The 18,922-nt window shown below is 39.9% G+C and overlaps 1 non-coding gene across 1 annotated transcript; it reads right to left on the reverse strand.

Moving 5' to 3' along the window:
• Positions 1-12,122: 12,122 nt before the first annotated feature.
• On the reverse strand, positions 12,123-12,226 carry LOC112534171. Its single transcript, XR_003078477.2, has one exon. It is a non-coding gene; the product is annotated as a small nucleolar RNA R71 (small nucleolar RNA).
• Positions 12,227-18,922: the final 6,696 nt, after the last annotated feature.

Consider the following 18,922-nt stretch of genomic DNA (forward strand, 5'->3'; position numbering starts at 1 on the left):
GCATTGTGATTTTTGTAGTGATTTGTTTGTCTGTTAGAGAATTTAATAGAAATTGGAATTAGGATTTGAAACATAATTGTGATTGATTAAAATTAGGGCTTTTCAAAAGATTTTGGGATTTTAATCTTTAATTGATTAAAACCAGGATTTTCCAAAAGAAATTGAGATTTTAATATGTTTTTGTTTTATACAAAGAAATATGTAGAGTTCTACAAGTTGCAAGTTCAATTTCAAGATCAAGAAGTTACTATTGATAATATCTTTCCAAAGAAGTATTCATATTTTGAATTTATGTCTAATGTCTTTAGGAGGTTCATTGTAAAAAGTGACTTTACACATTGTATGGTGGATAACATGATGGTTTTGAGAAGTAATGAGGATGTAAATAATATGTTTAGGCAATACAAGGACAGCCCTGTAATCACTATTAGGGTGTATGAGAGGTATGCAACACCTCCTGAAGCCATTATTAGTGAACCAGTTATGAATAGAACTCGTATTCATCCACTTGTAAAACCTGAGACACTAAAACCAACTATACCAGAAATTGAAATACCTGAACCTAAAATGCCTGAACAACCTATACTAAAACCTGAAGTACTTGAACCAATTATAACATGACTTGAAATAGCTGAATCAACCATACTGGAATTTGAAATACCTCAACAATCTGTAACGACCCGGAACTGGATTAAATGAGATATTAACTGCTTTAGCCTCACTGGCCTCACGATTTTGTCCCTTTGGCGAGTTCAAGAACTTCCCAGGAGGTCCTACTCAAACTTTCCAAGAGGTCCCCCATCCTGAACAAAGCACGTTTAACTTTAGAGTTCCTACAACTCTATAGCCAAACAACCAAAAGGCACCTCATGTGATTAGTTCCAACTCTTTATATATATGTTATCAACTATTTCCCATCCCATTTCAATGTGTAATTCGATTCATTCATGTACCTCTGTACCTTAGAGTGCTGCCATCCTAGAAGCCTGCCAGAAGCCGCTCCTTGTACAGGCATCCTATTTTTGCTCCGGCGTCCACTTTCCGCCCTTGTCGGACCGCTTCTCTAGGCCAGGCTGTCACATGCCCACCAGCTTCCGCTTGGTTCCTCCTCGAATCGCACATCTACTAAAGGGGTCCTGCTCTGATACCAACTTTATCACGACCGAATCTGTGGGCCCGTGACCGGTACTAGGGAATGAGTAGGCTTAAGGCTACCAAGTACCGTAGTAAGTCTTACTAATCGATATTCAATAAAATGCATAAGAAAACATAATATTAATCATGTCTAACATGCCATATACAAATCTAATTGGTCATTAATAATATTTCACGTCCGTTATAGACCAGGATAAACATAACAAATCAAAGAGGTTGGTGATGAAGATACTAGCAGTAGCTCTAAAAATTAAGTGAATGGAGAAATGTTTGGAGAGGATGAGTTTTGCATAATGAATAATAATGATAGCCTTAGTGATATAAGGTCCGATGTGAGTATTGGGATATCTTCATTTGAAAATGAAGATAGTATAGGTAGGACTAGAGAAAGGAAAAGGAGAGGGAGGGATCCTTTTAGAGCTATGTACTCTAATCCTTTCAATAGTACTGGTGATGGTGACTATAGTTTTGAAGTAGGCCATACATTTGTTAGTGTGCAAGATTTTAGGAATGCCTTAAGAGACTATGCTGTAAAAGGAGGGTATGCTCTTAAAAAGACAAAGAATGATATAGATAGAGGGACAACTATATGCTTAGGTGAAAATTGCCAATGGAGGATCCCTGCTTCTGAACTTCTAGACAAGAAAACATTCATGATCAAGACTTTGAAAGGGGAACATACTTGTATAATGCCAGTGGATAATAAAGACAAAAATGCATCCACTCAATGGGTAACTGAAAAGTTATCTGATATGTTGGAGATTAATCCTAAATTGAGTTATGAATTGATGTGTGCCGAGTTAACAAAGAAATAAGGCATAGATGTGCCTATGTGGCAATTATATAGGGCTAGAACTAAAGGAAGAGAATGTAGTGCATCTACCCATGAGGAGTCATTTAAGAAACTCAACACTTATATTAATTTCTTGAGACAAATCAATCCTAGTACCTGTTAAAATGGAATTTCAAGGAATAAAATCATTTGATGTCCCACCAACATTCAAGTACTTCTTTTTGAGTTTTGAGCCAATTATTAAAGGATTTGTAGAAGGGTGTAGGCCTTTTATAGGTTTAGATGGCTGCTACTTGAAGGGCCATTTAGAGGATGTGTTTTATCACCTATTTTATTTGATATGAATAAAGGAGTTTACCTTTGGCAATAGTAGTTGTAGAGAATGAGTGCAAAGCTAGGTCGATGTTTTTCATGGATTGCTTGAACTAATACTTAGGAAGAGGCAATGAAGAAGCCAAGAGTGATCATGTCACTAACAACATGACATAGTCTTTTAACTCTTGGATAGGAAAAATTAGAAATTTTCCAATTGTGAAGTTAATAGACGTACTTAAGTAAAAATGTATGGTGCAACTACACAATAGATATGTAAAAGGTTGCACATGGAAGGGTATTTTAACACCTGAAGCCATGATAACTTTGAATAAGATTATAAGAGAAAGTAGGAAGTGCACTCTCTTACCTAATTAGCTCTGTAGTTTGCAGAGTCCAAATTAGACACTGATTCAAGGCCTATATTTACCCATGCGCCTCTTCACTTCTTCATATGTGTTTTTACACTTTAAACAGCCAGAAGATATGTCTTTAAAGAGTGCTAAAAGCCTAAAAACTCTCCTAAAAACACTAACAAGTGATGATTGGATTAAACTTGGAAAATTCCATCTTTCATCTTTCAAAGCCATGTAACACGCCAAACTTGATTATAGATTACTCTATTATACTATCAACTTTTGGTGTCTAAGGGACCATGTCTTTAGATTCAATGGACAAGAGTTGTGCCCCATAATTGAAGAATTCTCTGCTATTCTTGTAGGCCCCATGGATTCTACTCATCCTATTGCCCTGCCAAAACTCGATGAGCCTTTTCCTGGCAAACTGGTGGAATTGTTCGATATGCCCCAAGATGAGGTACTTTTCCATCCTATTGGTGAATACGTTACCCTTACTTTGCTGATCTCTTGTTGTGAGAAGAAGGAAAAGGGCACAGCTTCTTGGATTCGGATGCTGGGCTTTTGCCTTTATGCCTAATTTTTACTGATTTCTCCCCAAAGAGGGGGAAATATCAAAATTACTGGCATTATTGACCATATGGAGCATGGAGTAGATCCAATTTCAGTCATCTTGGCTGAAATCATCATTGGGTTAGACATGTACAAAATCCATCAACAGTTTGGTGGTAGCCTCGTTCTCTTACACATATACAGCCAGATCTCCTTTCTTTTACTATTTTATTATTCATTTTTTTCATTTTAATTTTTATCTAAGTCGCCCTTTCAGATTTTCAACTTAGTAGGCTTTTATCCCAACATTTGCCTAAGCCGCTCTTACGAGTTTTTGACTTAGCAGACTTTAGTTTTGCCTAAGCCACCCTTTCAAATTTTCGATTTAGCTTATTTCTCTTTTTTCTCTTTTTTTATTTTTCTATCTCTTTTTGTAGATTTGGCTGTGCCAAGAAGCTTTATATATTGAGCATCCCGAGGAACGTCGATAAGTACGAGCCAAAGCACGTGCACATTCGATCTGTTATTGCCCCACAAGGACATGATGGCTGGATTTCCTAGATAAAAGGCATCCTGGACACAGTCATTGGCAGGGCTTGCCCTTGGTGGAGAATCAAGCAAGTCACACTCATGGTGTATGGTGATCGTGTACCCTTACCTGAATTACAGGCATCCACCTTTTACACACCTTTGAGACTTTGCCGTTAGTATAGGCAGAAGCAATGGATCTTGGAATTCCTACCTGAATTCGAAGGCTTCCCACTCATACAAGGTTTCTTGGATAAGGTTGAAAGACTTTGACCCCGTCGAGACACAGAGCGCAACCTTGACTTTGAGGGAGATCTGACTACTGATGATAACTTCAAGGCTTGGGTTCAACTTCAGATTTCCACTTCTCCTTGTTTTGCATGATTTAAGAGGACTCGAGAGCTAGCTGCTTTATCTAGGGATGCATATGCGAGAAGAAGATAGAAAATATATTTTTTTTTAGATCTCATTTATTTTGCTTAGGAATTTTAGCTTTGTTTTTTCTTTCAGTTAGTACGGATAATGGTAAACAAACATATATCTGTTTGATAATAATTCTAAATAATTTATTCATTTAGTAGAAGTCCAGATGGGTACATTTTGATTTCTCAAGATATAACTCCTATTATCAGTAGTCTTTTTAGATTTTCTAGCTAATTATTTTCTCTCTTTTTGCCTGACCATCCTTTTTAAGTTTTTCGATTAGTAGGCTATTCTTTTCTATTATTTATTTTTATACATAGTATTTCTTGAGACGATATAAGTTGATTGGTTCAATGAACTCGTTCTCTTCCAGGTCTGAGATTTTAGCAGCACATTTAGGCAGGATCTTCTTTACCAAGTATGAGCCTTCCCAATTCGGTCTAAACTTCCTCTCGGGTCAAATGCAATAGGTCTTGTGTGCTTCAATACTAGATCACCAGCTCTGATCTTTTCTGACTTCACTTTCTTATTAAATGCCCTAGCTGTCCTTTTATGATACACTTGCCTGTGGTATAGGGCTTTCATCCTTTTTTCATCAACTAAAGCCAACTACTAGTAGCTTTCCTCAACCCGTTGATACTTTAATATTTCAACCTTAAATACAACTCTCAAAGACTTCAATTCTAGCTCAACCGGAAAAACCGCTTTAGTCCCATAAGCCATAGAGTATGGTGTTTGCCCAGTCGATGTTTGCTCAGTTGTTCAATATCCCGAAAATGCAAAGGATAACCAAAATGACCAGTCCTTATGATTCCACACCATCTTCGAAAGAGTATTTTCTTCAGGTTCTTGTTGGCTACTTCTACCGCTCCATTTGCTTGAGGTCTATACGGAGAAGACTTATGATGCTTGATCTTATATTCTGCTTGCAGGTCCACTGTCTCCCCCATAAACTGTACCTATTATCCATCACAGCATGATGTGGGACCTTATATTTGTAAATCATGTTGCTTTTTATAAATCTGGCCATTTGCTTTGCTCCCACAGTAGTGAACGACTTAGCTTCGACCCATTTAGAGAAGTAGTCAATTGCCACGACTATGAACCTGTGACCATTCGAGGGAGGTTTTATTTCTCCAAATGATGTCGATTCCCCAAGCTATTTTTGCAGCGCGGTTGGAGGTATGTGACTAAAGTCACTGTATAATTGGCATTCACAGCACTTCCTCACTAATGCTATACAATCCTTTTCCATCGTTAACCAATAATATCCTTGCTCCATGATCTTCCTTATTAACACTATGCCATTCATATGAGGCCTGCATACTCCTTTGTGCATCTCTTTCATCACTACTTGAGCTTCTATTTTAGTCACACATCGGAGCTGTACACCAGACACCATCCTTTTATACAGGACTCCCTCATGGCTGATGCAATTTTTGGCTTGAACCCTCAGCATGTATCTTTCCCTTGTAGTCACTTCCTCTGGATATTCCCTATTTTCTATAAACCTCTTTAGATCATAAAACCAAGGCTTCTCTTTTGTTCATATATGAACTTGCATTATCCGACCCCTTGATAACATGGCGCACTCGACTTCACAATCACCAAAGGTTTCACCGAAAGCTATGAGGGATTGACCCACATAGACGATAGGGTAGCCAACACGTCCGCCATCTGATTCTCATCTCGAGGTAAGTGTACAAAGGAACACTTGGATAAATTACATACTAAAGTCTTGAAATAGTTAACATACGCCTTCAACCTCTTTTCTTTTACTTTCCATTCCTCGAGGGCTTGTTGGATTACCAATATGGAGTCCTCGTAGACTATCAACTGCTTAGATCCTGCTACCACGACTGCTTCTAATCCAAAAAATATGCTTTATACTTCGCCATGTTATTGGTCACTCTAAAGTCCAATCTTTAGGCCATTGGTAGCATTTCTCCTCTTGGCGTGATCAAAACTACTCCTAACCCTACACCTCTTGCATTCACTACTCTATCAAAGTACATATTTTGTCATTTTCGATCTCTTCAACCTTTAGCCCATCATTGTACAAATCCATGAAGGTCTTCGGGTTCATCATCTACAACCTTTCAACCAATCCTGGAAAAACATTACGGACCACCATATGAACTTGGTCCTTTTCATAGGGCTTATTTTTCATTAATCCAGCCTTATTCCTCCATCTAGTCAAGAAATTAGATAAGGACTAATTTGGCTTTTGCTTGGTGGACTCGAGATCTTTAATTGACACTTCCAAATGAGTATTGTAATTATATTGTTTGACAAAAGAGTTACATAAATCACGTCATTCAACTTTGGCAGATTTTTCAAGACCATGGTACCAATTTACAGTGGGTCTTTAAGAGACAACACAAATAGCTTGATAATTTGGGTTCTACTCAGTTGAGAGTTCCTATGATTGTTACATACTATTTCATATGAACTTTCGAATCACCAGTCATGTTGAACTTGTTCATCTCGAGCATTCTAGACTTTGCAGGCAGCTTGTCTTCACCTATCAAAATCAACTCTTCGAAATCATATGCAGGGCCTAAACCTTTGATTTCAAGCATGCCTTGTATTTTGTCAAGCCTAGCGCTCAAGCCACTTGTAGCTTTATTGGTAGTAAAGGCAGTCTCCCTCTTAGCTTGATCTAGCATAAATTCATCAAGTTCCCAAAACTTTTTTTGGGGCACTCCATTCCTAGTTGGGTCCTCAGCATTGGCATTAGCAGGAGCAACTGCAATGGCAACTACAGCCGGGTTAGCAGCAACATGGGGATTAGTTGGTGCAATAGGAGCAGCATGTGGGGCTTGGTTTGCAGCCATCCCAGCTAAAAGTTGTTGGAGCTCTTCCCGAATTACACCTCTCAATTTATCAATGATGACATTCATGAGGATCTCAACGTCTTGCTTGTTAGCTCTTTCGTTGGTCAGTTCAGATGTAGCTTCAATAGCTTGACATCTTGGTCTTTCAAGATGTTCTAACATAACCTGGATTCTCTAAGAAATAGGTATTCTTTCCAGCCTCCCACTATCTTGCCTCTTCTAACCCACAAGAGAATCTATGTAGCTAAAAAAAGAATTAGTATGATGCATGCGGTACGTGATATGTATGATGCACGTGCAATGCACAACGACAAAAAAGAAAAGAAAAGGGTTAGCAAACATTATAATATACAATTCATCCTTCCAATCTTATTACTCCTACACACGGTTAGTGGTGAGGCTTTGTTCCCTAGGAATTTGGGTTTAGGCTTTCTATCAATAGGGGATAGTAGGCCTGACACACATGCCATAAGCTCTCAAAGTAGATTTTAAACTAAATAAGACAATATTTCTCAGTATAAGCATAAAAGCCTGAATATTTTGGGTCTAGGGCCTGATTCCATATATTTTGGGCCCAAGCATTTTATACTTGGGTTTTAGACACTTATAAGGATAAAAATTTCATAAAGCAATCAATAGGGTTCCTAAGGGAGATTTTTACAGTCATTACCATGAGCTGAATCTTGGGTAAGAATAAAGACTCCCATAAGTAAAAAGTGGTCTTCCTTGGCTCCTCTTCCCACTGAAGGGTCCATACGATGAAGGGAATTCACTCATTACTGGTGAGTGATGGTTAGTTAGTGTTGCAATTCTAGGATTCGAGTGGAACCAAAAAACCATTATCTAATGCCATCGGGGCTACAGGAACCAAAGTGCACAGTGTGTGAAAATGGTGTAGTGATGCAAGAATAATTTATTAAATAATAAAGTTAAAGATAAACATACACTGAAATCAAGTTCTCAAGTGGAGTCGCCACTATGGGCGGCGATTTCGAGCGATGGGAGTCACTGAGACTAGCACGGAGATGGGAGTCGCCACCGAGGTAACTCATCGGGGCACCTTTACTAATGACTAAGGAAGCTTATGTCACAAATCCAAAGATGGATCCAGAAGCCAACTTCCTTATTTGTGTGTCTTAGTCTTTAATTTTATTGTTTAACTAATCATTTCGTATAAACACAACAGTTTATAAACAAGCATACCAAATAACACATATAGTTCACTTAAGTCTAGCCTATTTTTATCAAGCCCAACCCATGTTAAAATTATTAATCTAACTTACTTGTTAATTATGTATAAGGTCCTCTTAGTCTAGCCTAATTATAAGTTGTGTTTTACCAAGTCTTTAATCCTAGATGGACTACTTATTACGATAAAGCCTAACTGTGTGAACCTAAATCTAATATGGCCCAACTAACCTAACTAAAACATGGTAGAGCCAATTAAATCTATATTAATTTTAGAACATAAGCCCATATTGATTATCCTAATGGACTACAGTTTTCATATAGAATTTGATTTTAACCTAAAGTCTATGTGTCCTATTTTAGTTAACTAGTCATATTACAGTTATTTGATATACATTAAACCAAAAATAAATAAAAAATAAAGTGCAGAAAGTAAATCTAGCTATTATAATTCAGTCTACAACTGAAAATTGTAAAGAAAAACCTTAAAACTAAGTCACAGTACATAAAATCACAAAAAATACATCAAAAACCCATAAAATTCCAAAAATCAGTGAAAATGAGCTAAGCCGATCTACTAACATAGAGCCAATTGGCTCTACACTGAGCCGATCGGCTCTAGGGCTTCTCCAGGCTGGTTTCTACAGTTTTTTTTTTTTTTACAATTGTCATGTCCTAGAGCTAATTTTACATGCACAGAAGGTAAATAATTAATTAGAACACGAAATAAACAAGATAAAAGTTACAAATAACATCAAATTAAACCAGAACCCCTAAAAGGTCATGCAAACCCCAAAAGTCTAAACATACAATGAACAAACATGGCAAATTTCATATTTTAATTATATAACCCTAATAAACTAATATGATGACAAAACATAAAGAGAATGCAAATGTAATAATAATATCTTAATAATTTGACCTATCATATTCAAAATCCAAAGATAGACATATTATTAGATTCAAAACCCTAGTGTTCTTATTATAAAATTCAATCCCAATAAAATCAGTAAAATTTTAATTCATAAGAAATTCTACTCTAATCACATCAAATATGTAAAACAACAATAAGGAAATCCTAATCATGTTTCTAAAAACATAAAAGAACAGAAAAACTAGTTTAATGGGAGAGTGATGTTGATGATGATGGATGTTGGGGAACCCTCAAGTAGTCACCGTAGTTGATTATTCTGCGAGTCTCAGGAGATGATGACGTAGTTGAATCGAAGATCGGTTGGAAATGCAGTACTGGATAAAGTATTGAATAAGCTTCTATCGTTTCACAAAAGTTTCCAAATCTTGAATCCTTTCTTAGTGATCCTCGCTCCTTAGTTACTAAAAATACCTTCTACTTTAAAATCAATGTAGGGTTTTCAATAATAATCTTTTGATCGATCATTGTTGTTCGTCCCCCCAACCCTAGTCATCACTTTCTATTTATAGAGGTAGGTTTTTAAGAAAACCCTAGAGGAGCATACAGACTTCAATCTTATTTTAAGCTATTTCTTAAAGGATCGATAATTATTTACCAATATCTAATAAATTAAATCTTTAAAATTCAAAAAAATATTATTATAGTCTGTCAATTATCGTTAAATACCTTCTAGATTATGTATCTGGATGTAAAAGTATAAAAAGAATGACGTCAAACCAAGAAAACACAAATCGACATTGTGTAGAGCCGTCGGCTCTACATAGAACTGATTGGCCCTAAATAGAGGAAGTTTGTGAAAAGTTTGCAATTTAGTCTCTGATAAGCATCATAATACACATGTTTTCATGCCCGATTGTTTACATTTTTTATGCATGATTATCCCGTTTTATGCTAGAATCACCTATCTTTTGTTTCCTTTCTCATTTCAGGTCATTTTCGAAGGACATCATCAGTAATCGAGGGACATACGTGTGATTACGGACCAAAATCCATCAGATTGGGCGAGGAGTAGCACCCAGAGGGTTGAGCACAGGCTGGACTCCGGCCGTGCTAAATTACCAAGAGGCTATCCCCAATTGTGCCAATTCAGCACGACTTCCGTAGCCACCACGGCCTCCAGCACGGCCTGTGGTGGATCAGCACAGGCTTGGGCATAGCCTGGAAGGAGTCAGCACAATAGACTCCACAGATTGACACTGACTCCGCTGAATCATCACACTGGACTCGGTCTTGAATCATCACACCGGACTCGTGTCTGATCATCACACTGACCGGCCATGCTGAATCAACTATATAAGCGATTTTGAATTCTTTTTGAAGGGGGACAATTTTTGGACTTAATTCCAAGACACACACTTAATTAATTGTTTCCTATACCTCAATTGTAGACCTTGAGAGATCAATTTCATCAATTGAAGGAGGGATTTCACTTGTTCCAACATCGAATTGAAGATCAAGACAAACTTTGGGAGCATTCAAGAGGCAACTAGGGTTTGAGATTTCGAATTTGCACATTTAGGGTTTCTCATTCAGCTTGAAAGAGAAGGGTGTACATGCCTTTAATTTGTTTTTCCTTATTTTGTTCCCTAATTGCTTTAACCATGAACATGAGTAGCTAGATCTTTTGAATCCATTAGGGTTCACCTTTGTTGATGGATTATGCTTAATTGTTAGTTTTTATAATTGTCATTCTTGCAATCTTCTTACTATTCAGTAATAAAAGTTTGATTCAGTTAATTTGAGACGTTGGATTAATTGTTTATTAGGTTGTTTCTTGACATTGAGAAATGCTTGTTACAACTGGACATTGAATAGTAAGAACTGGTAGTTAACACTTAGAGATAAGGTTGATTTACTCGCCGGATTAAGAACTAATAACTCTTAATAGTTTTAAATCATACTTAATGCTAATCTGTAGTAATCCTATAGGAAGAGATTCCATTAGGTTAGTGCAGGTTTAGGAATCCGGTAAGCTCGAGAGAGGAACCGGGATTCAATTCAGGATTTAGTCACAGGTAAGCAAGATCGGCAATCCATAAAATCCATCTTTAGAATTCCATCACTTAGGCTCCCTTTTGGGTTTGTTTCTCTCTTTGCAATTGTCTTTTGATTATCCATTGTTCTTCATTTACTTATTTGCACTCATAACCATTACCGGTACGTTAGAACTTTCACACCCTATTTCGGACTAGATAACATAGCAACAGTAGTAACTCTAGGTTCACCCGATCTCCGTGGATACGACCTTGATACTCACTAGTGCTAGGCTGCATCAGTAGGTTCAACGCCTTAGGTGTAGGTTGCATAAAGAGCCCATCAAGTTTTGCCGCTATGGGATAAACAGAATTGTGAACTAGAGTGAATTGTTTTTGTGTTAATTTAGTCATTATTTGTTTATTCATTTATTCTTTATTTATTTTTATTTTTAATTTTTTTAATTATTATTTATTATTTATTATTATATTGTTTTGTTGATTGGTGGTTGTGTGGACTTTCGGTTTGGTGTAGTTTATAACCGGGGAGCTCAAACTCGAATCTTATAGAGCCTCTATCCGATCCGAACGATCCTTCAAACTCTTAAGGAAGAGGTTGCAATTAGAAGAGGAGGAGATTGAGGTTGAGGTACCTGTGGATAGACTAGACACGATGGAAAACCATGACCCCCGTGCCAATGACGATCGGGAGGACGATGTACGAGTTTGCTCGACCATCTTTAGATGGGACGAAAACGAGTATAGTCAGACCTCAGAGCGTACCCAATAATTTTGAGATAAAGGCCAATGTTATCCGGATGATCCAAAGAAAGCGTGCAATTTGGAGGATTGCCCAGTGAGGATCCCAATGCACATATCTCTAACTTTTGGAGATTTGTGACATTCAAGATAAATGGAACAATCGATGATGCCATTCTACCGAGATTGTTTCCATTTTCCTTGAGGGACAGAGTAAAGAGATGGCTGCAATCTCTTCCACAACAAACAATTACTACCGGAGGGCGTTGGTCAAAATTTTTATATAAGTATTTTCCTCCCGCTAAAACTGCTAAACTTAGAAATGACATATCTTCTTTGTGCGTTTGATGATGAAAGCATGTACGATGCATGGGAGAGATTTAAAGATCTTTGAGATGCTACCCACATCACGGATTGCGGTTGTGGATGCAGTTCGGACCTTCTACGGCGGGTTGAACCTTGCAACGAGGCGATGGTGGATGCTACAGTGGGGCACTAAACAATAAGACGCCCGGCGGTGCTCGGGAACTTGATAGAGGAAATGGCCATGAACAACTATCGTTGGCAATCCTCTAGGAGCCGACCAGGAAGACAGGGAGTGGTCAACCAAGTGGACTCTACAGCCTTGGTACCAAGTGGAGCTTCTAGCCAAGAAGATCAACCAACTCCGGATGGCTCATGCAAATAACGTTGGTCGCGAAGTTTTGTGGTGGCCCGACATAAAGGCGAACTGCATCAAGGAGGTATGTTTGCTTCATCTTCTACTAGTTTTCCATCTAATTCGCTATGTCTTATGATGTTGAACAGTTGATTATATGGGGAATTCCCAAGGCAAAGTAGAATAACCCTTACAAAGTAATACATACAACCCTGGATGGCGAATCATCCCAATTTCACTTGGAGGAACAATAATGCCCGTGGTCCGCCAGTTTTCAAAGACTTCATCAACCGCCACAAAGAATAACCACCGGGCTCGCACAAGCTCCTCCTCCACAAGAAAAGCAGTCAAATTTAGAGGAGCTTATGATGAAGTTTGTGACATCTACGGAAACGAGATTCCAGCAGACTGATAGTGCACTTAGGAATCAGCAGGCCTCGATTCAGAACTTGGAGACTCAAATTGGCCAAATTTCTAAGATGCTTTCAGAGAGACCTCCAGGATCACTCCCTAGCACTATAGAGTCAAACCCGAGGGAGCATTGCAAGGCTATCACCTTGCGTTCAGGTAAGAAATTGACTGGTTCTTCACCTTTAGCTGATAAGGATAATACAATGCAGGTCGAGCCAGCTAAGGAAGGACCAGACCTTGAGGTGGTAGAGAATGAGAGAATGAAAGAATACAGGCAAAAGAGCCCTGTGCGGGAGCATCAGCCCCCGGTTCCATATCCTGCAAGGTTGAGGCAGGATAAGGTGGACAAGCAATACAGTAAGTTTCTTGACTTATTTAAGCAGCTGAAAATTAACTTACCTTTTATTGAGGCAATTTCACAGATGCCGAAGTACGCCAAGTTTTTAAAGGAGATTTTGAGCAACAAGAGGAAGTTGGAGGATCTTGGTCAGGTGGTGCTTAATGAGGAGTGTTCAACTATTCTCCGAACAAACGCCACTCAAGCGACGTAGGATCCGTGGAGTTTTACTATCCCTTGTATGATTGGTGATTTATCAATTAGTGGTGCATTGGCTGATTTAGGAGCTAGCATTAACTTAATGCCCACTAGTTTATTTGCCAAATTAGGGTTGCATGAACCTAAGCCTACTAGGATGAGTGTTCAGTTAGCAGATAGAACTGTTAAAATTCCTAGAGGTATTGTTGAAGATGTACTTGTAAAGGTAGATAAATTTATCTTTCCTATGGATTTTGTGGTAATGGATATGGAGGGTGAGAGCACTGTGCATCTTCTTATCCTGGGTAGGCCTTTCCTAGCTACATCGAGGGCTGTTATCGATGTAAGCGATGGAAAGCTTAAGCTTAGAGTTGATGATGAGACCATTACCTTTGACCTAGCCACTTCCATGAGACAGTCACTGGACTATGATAATACTGTATATTCTATTGATGTGATTGATGATGTGGTTGAGTCCCATTTGCAAGAAATTTTATAGTCTGACCCTTTGCAAGTAGCAATAGCTAAGGATGAGGAGGAGTTGTCCAACGAGCAAGTGTTGGAGCAACTCGCTGTTTTATTGGCTTCTGAGCCGAGCTTGTCAATCGATCCCTATCTTTTCTTGACAGTCCGGGGTGCGGAAAGTAAAGACTTCATTCGAGGACCCACCGCCTTAGAATCAAGGAGTTACCGAGCCACTTGGTTTATGCCTTCTTGGATGAAGAGAAGTGCTTACCAAGAATCATAGCAGCCCGATCTAACTCCAAGAAAAGCCATGTCATTGGAAGTTCTAAGGAAGTACAAGAAGGCCTTTGCTTTCAATATAGCAGATATCCCGGGCATAAATCCAAGTTTCCGCTCTTATAAGATTTCATTGGAGGGCAGTTTGGGTTGTTCAAATTTCAAAGACGACTCAATCCAAACATGAAAGAAGTGGTAAAGAAGGAGGTAATTAAACTTCTTGATGCAGTTTAATATATCCCATTTCCGGCGATTGGGTTAGTCCTATGCAGTTGTACCCAAGAAGGAGGCATCACAGTGGTAAGGAATGAGAAGGATGAGCTGATCCCAGGCTTTCGAGTTTGCATTGATTACTGTAGGCTTAAGATGCAACTCGGAAGGACCATTTCCCTCTTCCTTTTATTGATCAGATGATTGAACGTTTAGCAAGTCACATGTTTTATTGTTTTCTTGATGGCTTTTCAGGTTACTTTCAGATTCCTATTGCACCTGAGGACCAAGAGAAGACTACCTTCACCTGCCCTTATGGGACGTTTGCTTATAGACGGATGCCATTCGAACTGTGCAATGCACCGGCTACATTTCAGCGGTGCATGATGGCTATTTTTGAGGACATGATTGAGGAGTCTATGGAGGTATTTATGGATGACTTCTCTGTTTTTGGTAATTCTTTCTCTCTTTGTTTGGCAAACCTTGAGTGCATGTTAGCTAGGTGTATTGAGGCTAACTTGGTACTAAACTGGGAAAATGCCATTTCATGGTGAGAGGGGATTGTTTTGGGGCATAAGATCTCTCAGTCGGGATGGAGGTGGATAGAGCTAAGGTAGAAGTAATATCTAAGCTACCTCCTCCTAGTTCAAGGTATTAGGAGTTTTACGGGCCATGTAGGGTTTTATAGGAGATTTATTAGAGATTTCTCTAAGATTGCTAGGCCTCTCACTCAATTGTTAGTTAAAGATGTACCTTTTATTTTTGATGATGCATGCTTGGCGACTTTTGAGTTACTTAAGAAACTTCTCGACCCCAATCATGGTTTCTCCCGATTGGGGGCTGCCTTTTGAACTGATGTGCGATGCTAGTGATTATGCAGTTGGAGCTGTGCTTGGACAGAGGATTGAAAAGAAGTTCCAACCCATTTACTACACTAGCAAGACTTTGACGGGAGCCCAGGAACACTACACCACCACAAAGAAGGAATTATTGGCTGTTGTTTACGCCTTCGACAAGTTTAGATCATACCTCGTTCTCTCCAAAACCATTGTCTTCACGGACCACTCGGCGTTGAGGTACTTATTCCTGAAAAATGATGCGAAACTGAGATTGATTCGGTGGATTCTTTTGTTATAGGAATTTAATGTCGAGATCAAGGATAAGAAGCACGCGGAGAATCTGGCAGCGGACCATTTATCGAGATTGGAAAATCCTCACTTGGATGCACTTGATGAGACGGCCATAGACGATCGATTTCCGGAAGAACATTTATATGTCACCAGTATACACTGATACTCCCCGGTTTTCGGATTATGCTAACTATTTGGTTGCTAGGGTTCTACCAAAGGGTATGACTTATCGGCCAAAAGAAGAAATTCTTCACGATTTGAAATACTATATTTGGGAAGATCCCTTTTGTTTAAAGTATGTGCGATCGTGATTCACTGCCAGTATATGGCGAGGAGACTCTCCAAATATTGAAGCACCGCCATGAGGGACCCACCGGAGGTCATCAAGCAGCAAACCATACAATGAGGAAGGTGTTAGAGGCGGGATTCTATTGGCCTACGCTCTTCCAAGATGCACGGAAATTTGTTCAGTTTCAGGACCTTGCCGGCAGTAATATCTCTTCTCGTGATGAGATGCCCCAAACTGTGCAAGTCGTTGAGATTTTTGATGTTTGGGGCATCGACTTCATGGGACCCTTTCCCTCTTCGTATGGTTATAAGTACATTCGGTTGCCGTTGAATATTTCTCTAAATGGCTCAAGCTCAGTCAGCCACTGACGATGCCAGGGTTGTCTGCAGGTTCCTTAAGCGATTGTTTGCTAGGTTTGGCATACCTAGGGCGCTTATTAGTGATAGAGGAACACATTTCTGCAACGCCCAATTAGAGAAAGTACTTAAGCGGTACCGAGTTACTCATCGATTCTCTACTCCCTATCACCCCTAGACTAGTGGGCAGGTTGAGGTAACTAATAGGGGTATTAAACGTATTTTAGAGAGAACCATTAGTACCAGTAGGAAGGACTGGACTCTTAAGTTGGATGATGCATTATAGGCGTTTAGGACTACTTTTAGGACATCTATAGGTTTTACGCCCTATCGCCTTGTTTATGGAAAGTCATGTCATTTGCCTGTTGAGTTAGAGCATAGGGCACTTTGGGCCCTTAGAACTTGTAACTTTGATATTGATTCTGTAGGTAAGGAGCGACAATGGCAGCTGAGTGAGCTAGATGAGTGGCGCCAGCAGGCGTATGAAAACTCCTCAACTTACAAAGCAAGGACTAAGAAATGGCATGATCAAAGGATTCGTGAGCTTAAGGAGTTTCAGGTTGGGGATCGAGTGTTGCTTTACAACTCGCCGTCTGTTTCCGAAAAGTCGCAGATCGCTTGGTCCGGACCATTTCGGATCGGACAAGTCTTTCCATATGGAGTGGTAGAGTTGCATCATCCAGAGAAGGGAAACTTCAAAGTGAATGGCCATCGGCTAAAGCGATACCAATGTAACTCGTTGGATAGTGAGCAACGAGTTGACCTGGCTTTGTATGCACAAGAAGGGTGATCCGAATGAGTCAAGCTTAAGACTCTGCAAATAAGCACTTCTGTACATTCAACTTGGATTATACTTTTATGTTTTTAATTAGTTGTGATTGTTTCATCATTTTCATTTGACTTTATTATAGTTGCTTAACAGTAATTAGGGTTTTTAATTTTTCGGACTTATATAATCGGAGAGGACGGACTCTTCCGTTTGACCATATCTACTTGTTTTATGATCTAATTACATGCTTATATGTGTTAATTACAGGTAGGGGGAAAGGCGGCTCGAGATGGCAAAGGAAAGCCCAGAAACACTCCGTTTCACCACGGTTTCCGTGGCCATCACGGGCTAGAACACCAGGCCGTGCTGAGGAGCACGGCCAGAGTCAAGCCCGTGTTGAAGGATAAAGAATAATTTGTCACGGATTTCGAAGGCATCACGGAATAAAACCCCATGCCGTGCTCATTAGCACGGCCGTGCCATTGCCCGTGCCAAGGTGCATCACAAGAAGTTAAAGGCTCAAGACGGGTCGAGTCCTACGGGTCAAGACGGCCTTTACCTCACCCGTACGAACACGTGCCTATAAGAAGGGAGGCCTCCGAAAATTTTGCTTCCCTTTTGTTTTTCTTAGCTCAAAGGTGTTGTTCTTATACCCTTATCTCACCCTTCTCACTTTCCTTAGCGAACTCAGGTGATATGACGGACCGCGATAAATCTCATAGAAAGCAACTGAAATGCGTCACATTAGCAAGCGATCGCGTGGTGAAGGAACGTCTTCCTCCACAGCTGTGAACCAACACCAAAGACTTCCACCTCCACCACAACAAAGAAATAATCCGACCTCGGAAAGCACTGCTGTGAATCCATCCACACCGTCATCCATTGTGGACATTCCCTAATCGCAGACAATGAAAGTAGATTCCAAGTCATGAGATGGAAGTAAGTGATGGCGGTACGTTGCATAGACTTCACATCCCTAGAGAGTGGGATTGGCTCAAGATATGCACACACTGCTCGAGACTGCCGTATGCGAGATTCTTTGACATCATTGAGCCAACCTACCGTGAGCTTACGATCGAGTTCCTCAAAGACCTTCTTCCCGCAGCACATCAGCGATGCAATTTATTTCAGGCTTGGGGAAGGGAGTTCTCGATGTCGGTCCCATAATTTGGCATGCATTTGGGATTATGGACCGAACAAGAAATCTTTGGGAGGAGTATCAGGGATGTCTCTACATCCACCCAATTTCATATGACGCCATGTGGGACTCATTGGTAATGAGGCCGAAACATACTACCCAAGGTGTCTAAGGCCTCTAGCCTACCGGACCATCTCCGCTACATTCATACCCTACTAGCTTACACCATTACAGGGGGCGGGGGCAGTCCACCTGATGTCTTTATTCTCTACGCTATGCAACATCGGAAGAAGCTAGACTTGGGATATTTATTGGCTCGCCAAGTCCGTTCATTTATAGTAGAGCCTTGGGAAGAAGATGCATTGTTGTTTCGGTCCGTATGTGACTAGGTTAGCTAAGAGACTGGATGTATTGGACGACCGCTCTCTTGGAACTTTCAAATATTGGTGACATGACACCACTAGGGATCGGACAGATGATCAACATGCGGATGATCACGGCCACTAGACATCCACATGGTATTGAATATAGGCTCGTGAGCACAATAGTCGGGGGAAGCTAGAGGGCAATGGCCAGAGGAGCCCAACATCCGTCGGTACGGGATCCCGGATGTTAGGATTCCTAACCCGGCCTAGAGTGTTTATGCCCTCATCCGGAGCCTCATCCTCTCATTCACAGGCCATCAAGCATTCTGATGCTATGGCTAGATCGAGTCTGCGATCTACAACAATAGTAGTATACTGAGTTTGTGCGGTTTCAAGAAGAAACGAAGGCACAATTGGGCAGTTTGAACAGTATACTTCAACAGTTCCTGAGTGGTTTAGAAAGACAGGCCACCTAGACAGACTTCATAGTAGTGCAGATTCAAAAGATGG

The sequence above is a fragment of the Ricinus communis genome, chromosome 1, assembly GCF_019578655.1.
Source record: "Ricinus communis isolate WT05 ecotype wild-type chromosome 1, ASM1957865v1, whole genome shotgun sequence".
Lineage (NCBI taxonomy): Eukaryota > Viridiplantae > Streptophyta > Magnoliopsida > Malpighiales > Euphorbiaceae > Ricinus > Ricinus communis.